Source organism: Armigeres subalbatus, chromosome 3 (assembly GCF_024139115.2).
Source record: "Armigeres subalbatus isolate Guangzhou_Male chromosome 3, GZ_Asu_2, whole genome shotgun sequence".
NCBI classification, from domain to species: Eukaryota; Metazoa; Arthropoda; class Insecta; order Diptera; family Culicidae; genus Armigeres; species Armigeres subalbatus.
Window position 1 is genome coordinate 117,631,151 of NC_085141.1, and position 6,299 is coordinate 117,637,449.

Consider the following 6,299-nt stretch of genomic DNA (forward strand, 5'->3'; position numbering starts at 1 on the left):
TATTTCATCGGAGAGATTGGATTTTGATTTTAATTTTTTTTTCAACTTCATCGTAAATAGAAGAAGAAAAGGGATATACATTAGCAAATGCCGACTTTGTTTTATATATATATATATATATATATATATATATATATATATATATATATATATATATATATATATATATATATATATATATATATATATATATATATATATATATATATATATATATATATATATATATATATATATATATATATATATATATATATATATATATATATATATATATATATATATCTCGGGTGCTTATTCAAAAGGACGTATGTGATTTTGTAAACAAAGATTCAAACGTCTAATTGTCCAATCTAATAGCCCTCATTGCAAATTTTTGCTCTCATGTATGTGGACGGGATTTATGGAATTCGGTTAAGAAAAATAAGCAATTCGATCCGATTTAACATGCAATCCGGTGGAGATCTCCGAGAGTACGAGCTGTAAACCAGACCATAAATTGACCAGGATTTATTTTTACCAAAACCGGCCTTAGGTAGGGTACATTAACTATTGTTTGTCATTTTCAATTGTTCAGAATTGGGAAAGTTTTTGATATTGGTCAATAATAAAATCCTTTTTTTCAAAACTACACATTTTTTGAAAACATTGTCTGCGTCCCTTTGAAGAGTGAAATATTTTTAGTTTAATATTTTTCCGCAACTAACTTAATACAATAAAAGGTTATGGTAGTGAATGATTCACTCTAAATTAAATTCTTATTTATTACACGGAAAATGAAATTAAAGCCATACATTTTGAAATTTCCACGGCTCTTGATTTTTATCAAAAGATTTTTTGACATGTCCCGTTTTGCAAGCGCGTTAGTCCCGTTTTTACATCTAAATGATCTGTTCAGCCTAGTTATAAGCTGTGTATTCATCACATTTACACGCCCAAATAGCCTTTGGTAGTTTTGGCCACTCCTTTACATGGGACTGTCCTATTGTGCGGTGTAGGGCTTCCATTTTTCCCGGGAATCAACTTCCCGGGAAACGGGAAATGAAACAATAATTTCCCGGGATTTCCCAGGATCCCGGGAAATAAAAAAAAACTCTCGAAACTAATTCAAAGTCGTAGTGTCCTGTCTTTTATAAAATCGTAGTTTAAATTTTGTTGTAAAATATGGTTTTGATAATATACATTCGCCATCAGGGAGGCTTGCTATTTTGTCCTCAAATGATGAAAGAGTTGTTGAAAGCCTCAGAAAGATTTTGTTCAGTTCGAAAAGCGTTTACTCCTTCTACAAAACGTTCGCCATGTCATAAGTATCAGTATCTGCTCTGGATCAAGAGTAAGATCTGCAGTGTCCTGATGAGCTCCATTATATGTGCTACCTCTCCATATTTTTTAAAAAACTTTTTCAGGTTTTATCCGCAATTTATTTCAGTTTTTGGATAAAGACGGCTTCGATTTCTCTTCTATTATCGCCAAAATACTCCTAACATGAACTATTCTTATACTCGACGACTTTTTTTGTGCATAGAATCTTCTGGTCAACTTTGAAGGATAAACCATTTTTATTCATGTACGTCCACTTGAACACGTTTTGTATTTAAAGCAGATGAAATATTTGAAATTCCATTCGCTTAGCTTTAGCTTAGCTTAGCTTAGACTGACTGTACATATCAATGGTTGCTACTCCGTGATTGATCAGAACTGGTGCAAATTGCACTACGATCCAAGTGAATAGTGGTTGGGATTTACCAACTATTCTCGAAGTGCACGTTTCAGCAGCTCGAAAATGCTGATCAATAACGGCGCCGGCCAAGTCCTTACAGTCAGTTGGGAAAGGGAGGGAATGTGAGTGTGTGGTAATTGTTGCTACTAGAGACCGAGAATACCTCTGCATCTCCACAATTACCACGGGAAGAAAGTAGTGTTAGTTGGGTGGGGTAATCAGTAACATAGATCGGGATTCACCATGGAAAGTGATGTGACCTATGCAACCTACACAGCAGTATTAGCATTTCCTTAACTTGTTCAATTGTTCATTCTTCGCGAGAATAAACAATCAATCGCTCAAAGTGAGCGATTGTTCATTTGAATTTCGGATTAGGCGCCCGCGTCATCATTCTTTAACGTAAGAACAATAAAAAAGAAACGGGATTAAAATTGAAAATAAAGTAATAATCACGGCTGTTAAACCAAATTGATAGTAATCGGAAAGCTAATTATGTTATCTCTATTTGACGTTAAATAAGAATCTTCAGCCAGACATATTTTGTTAATTTACGTTTATTTTACATGTCGTTTATTTTGCATTACTTTCGCGCGTGTGTTTGTCGCTTGCCGTGACCGTATACCGTAATCAGGATCTCACTGGTATTAATCCTGATGTGCCGGTTGGCACTCGTGTTGGGCTTGTGTGCTTTGAGCGGCACACGGTCGCTTCCCAGTCTACATAAAATCGCACATGGTGCAATACAGGATGCTAAATTGAAGACGATATATAAATGTGGAGAAGTACTCCTATTGCCTGCACTTCAGCATCCTACACGACACCATATACGTTCATGTGTTGACTGGGTTTGATAGGGCCTGCTTTTAGACACTTGCAGCTTTTTGTAGAGGTTTAACAGAGCCCACTGTCAAACCCCACCACATCCTAGGCAGGCCCCCTAACTCGCAGTGGCCATGGGGAGGGGTCGTCAAGCCCTTGGACATAGTCCCTGCTGCCCCCTGAAATATTTGAAATTCCATTCGAAATAAAAAAGAGCTGTCGGCGAGTGCTTGATTGTCGTACTTTAATGATCCTTGAAATACCAAACAGCACCTAAAACGCATCAAATTGCAAAAGTTTTGCGAGTATTTGTTGTAAAACAGTTGTAATGAACGCATACTAAAGACATAAAATCTGTTTTTCCATCAATATCTGTTAGCCCACCAATATTATAAAATATTCAAATGAAATATTTCAGAAATATCTCAAAATACAAACGAGTCTGTGGAATATGAGTCTGTTCGGGAATTGAATTAAAAAGGATTGAAGGTCTTAAAAAACCTTTTACAATAGTAGGACAAACCTGCCAAAGCGGTCACTGCTATTGCCTCAGTATTTGCGAACATTGATAGCTCTGCTGTTTCACCACAGATACTAAATTTTTAATTCGACTTTACAACGCTTACCTACTGAATACACGAACAATAGATACAAACTGGTTCTTTTTCTCGCCTCTCTTCAACACGTATTGGAATGCACCATATGATTCTGTAACATTTTCAGTTGTAACTTAAACTTCAAAAGTGAAATAAATAGTGAGATGATGCTAGTAAAAAAATGTAATTGATACCCCAAAATCCGTTATCATCAAATTTTAATAAAATAAGTCAATTATCACAAAATATTTTAGTATGTTGTTCATTTCCCGGGAAATTCGGGAAACTGATACATAAATCCCGGGAATCGGAAATCCCGGGAATTATGATTTCCCGGGAAATCGTTTCCGGGAATGGAAGCCCTAGTGCGGTGTCAAAAAAGGTAAACAATGTAGTGAAGAGACATTCCGAGGGGTGTTTAAACGTATAATGCTATATGCAATATCGCATGTCGGAATATTGTGCTAGAAATAATCCTATGGTTACATTTTGATATCTAAGTTTGAAAATTAAATTTTGAAAAATGTATGTACAAATAGGTATTTGATAATTGGTAAATTTTTGCAAATAATACCGCACTCATCGATTAACATTTTTAGGCGTTAGTAACCTTTTGTCACGCAAGTTGTTGTGAATGTACGGCCCGTATCTAAACTCCTGATGACAAACAAAAATTGCGTGCGTTTGCTGTTAAGGTTAATGAATTCATGCTGGATAGCTCACATTGCCTTCTGTTGACCCTTTCATATCGTGTACTTCGGCTTCAATTTGTTGATAAGTTGATAAGTTTTGACGTTGTAGACGGTGATTCCAAGTAGTTGAACGATCTTTGTCCTACGTGATACTCCTTTCAACGCGATTATGAATAGCAGGCACGAACACTATAACGCAATCCTTTGCACGTTACAAAGTCATTACTTAATCCATTCGAGCCTTCGTCAGGTTGTCGAATTTCGTCTGTTCATTCTGAAATTCATATTCGGGCTTTGTCTGTCATAGCTTTTCCTAATCGGTTGGAAACAATATTGAAGTATAGGCTCGCAAACTTTTAATATAAGATAAAGCAACATTTCTGCTGTAATATCTGCTGTAAATGCTTATAAATAGGTTTGAATCATCTTAACTACTTAGCTTTTTAGAAAGCAATTTTTGATCGAAATTCAATAGGTATGGATAATTAGCTTCGGTAGATCAATTAATTAAATCGATAGTGTGCCGCTTTCTAGAAGTAGCAAATACCAGCAGTTTTCCATGATCCATAGACCGTCTACCAATAATGGCATGACAACTCAAACGATGACCAGGGCACGCAACCCAGTCAGAATCGCCACATCCAACGCCTCACGAATCCGCACAGTGAAAACTGATAACGTGAAATTAATAATAATGATAAATATCCGGAATTAATAAAACCGATACTGCGAGGAAAAAAAAGGGATTCGTGGGCAAACATGTTCACGCCCTTTGCAGTGCGCAAAGTCGATGCCAGCGAGAGTGATTACGGTCCGGTGATAAGGCGCGAGCTTTTTTATTATTTATTCACGATCCTGCTGATGCCGCAGTTGGGCTGCAAAGCAGTTGGTTCATGGCCAGTCCATAGTTCACGGTGATCCGGAAGAGATTCATTTAAAATAATTTTATGTAGTATTTTTTTCTTAGTAACGAAAAACTGATTTACGCATTTTCAACACATTTTTTCTCCTGCTTCCGGGATGATAATATTAGATATCAGGCGTTTCTGGATATTGGTAGAACCTGTAGTATTCAAGACCTGGCACAATGTTTTAATTTTATTCGGACACCTTCAGCATTGGCTAAGAATTGAATAAAGTTTGAAACAATTTTTTTACAACTTTTTCCGAATTTCTCTGAAGCCTACTTTTCGACGTGAGCTAATCAATCGATGGCGTGCCAACGCACGTTTTATTTTTCTGATGTAATTCATGATAAACGCATATTCGTTACAAAACTGTAAATGTTTATTTCACGTGCTAATAATCTTAAGGAATGTTCTTAGCGTCTGAGCCTGCCAAATCAACGAACTAGGTAAAAATGAATACTCCTAGCATCAAAAACTTCTCAAAGGTATCTTTTATAATATATCGATTCAAATTTAAACTCGAATGTAAAGCTGGTTTAGTGTTGTCTACACGATCGATTTTCCAAATATATTGCCTTTTTTTAAAGCTCCACTTTTAATCCTTCTGAATGGCCGTGCAACGTCCGAAACATTACAGAGAAGGGCGTTTTACTTTGTTTGTAGTTTTGCTGCAAGTTAAAACAAGAAATGGATTAAAAATTGCTCTGCTTTGGCAGGGCCGGGGCGCTACTTTTGCCGGGGCTTAACAGCAACAAGCAAGGACGCTGGACCGAGAGAAAAAGGTCTTCTGCTCGTTGCTTGCTGCTAGGGGCTCGGGAGGTCCCATTTGAGGGATTTGCTTTGAAGGTTCTGCCGTCGTCGTCGTTCCAAATGAACAGCCGCCGCCGTACGGACACGCATAGGAGAGGACCAACCACCAGCGGCCCCAGCAGTTGTAGCATCGCCTGCGTCGTCCGGAGGAGATTATCTAAATTATATAATTGCAGGTTCGGGTAGATCTGCTTCCTTTTGAAGACTTTGTTTCGCGAGCTCGAATAGAGCCGTTATCCGACGGATGGGCACTGCCTGGACGGCGCGCAACAAGCAGAAGCCGGTAGGAGTGTAGTTTCCCCGAGATGATCGAAACTTGAAGAGGGTTCGCGTTTTATGGGCTTTGGGGATTTATTAAATTGGCTAGTTGATGTCTTATTCAGCAGCACAGAAGTGCGATCGGGCCTGTCGTGGAAATTATGTGTTTATAGTGGGGAACAAGCGCAAAGGAATGCTGAAGGTTGGCTCGCAAAGTGCGATATGATCACAAAATTAACTGTGGAGGAATTAATGAAAGTTCGCGTTTGGAAGTCGCTTTGCTGCAGTAGTACTAACAGCCATTTGTAAGCTTTTTATAACTTTTCTTGTTGGTACCTAAGTGATTTAAAACATTCGAGTATACGTGTTTTTATGTTGTACGTACTATCCTTACGATTTTGCTCTCGCAAGCGTCAATACATGACATTCCTGCATTTTCTCATATGTGTTAATATTTATAATAATTAAGAATCTTGCGTCTATCTATTTATTG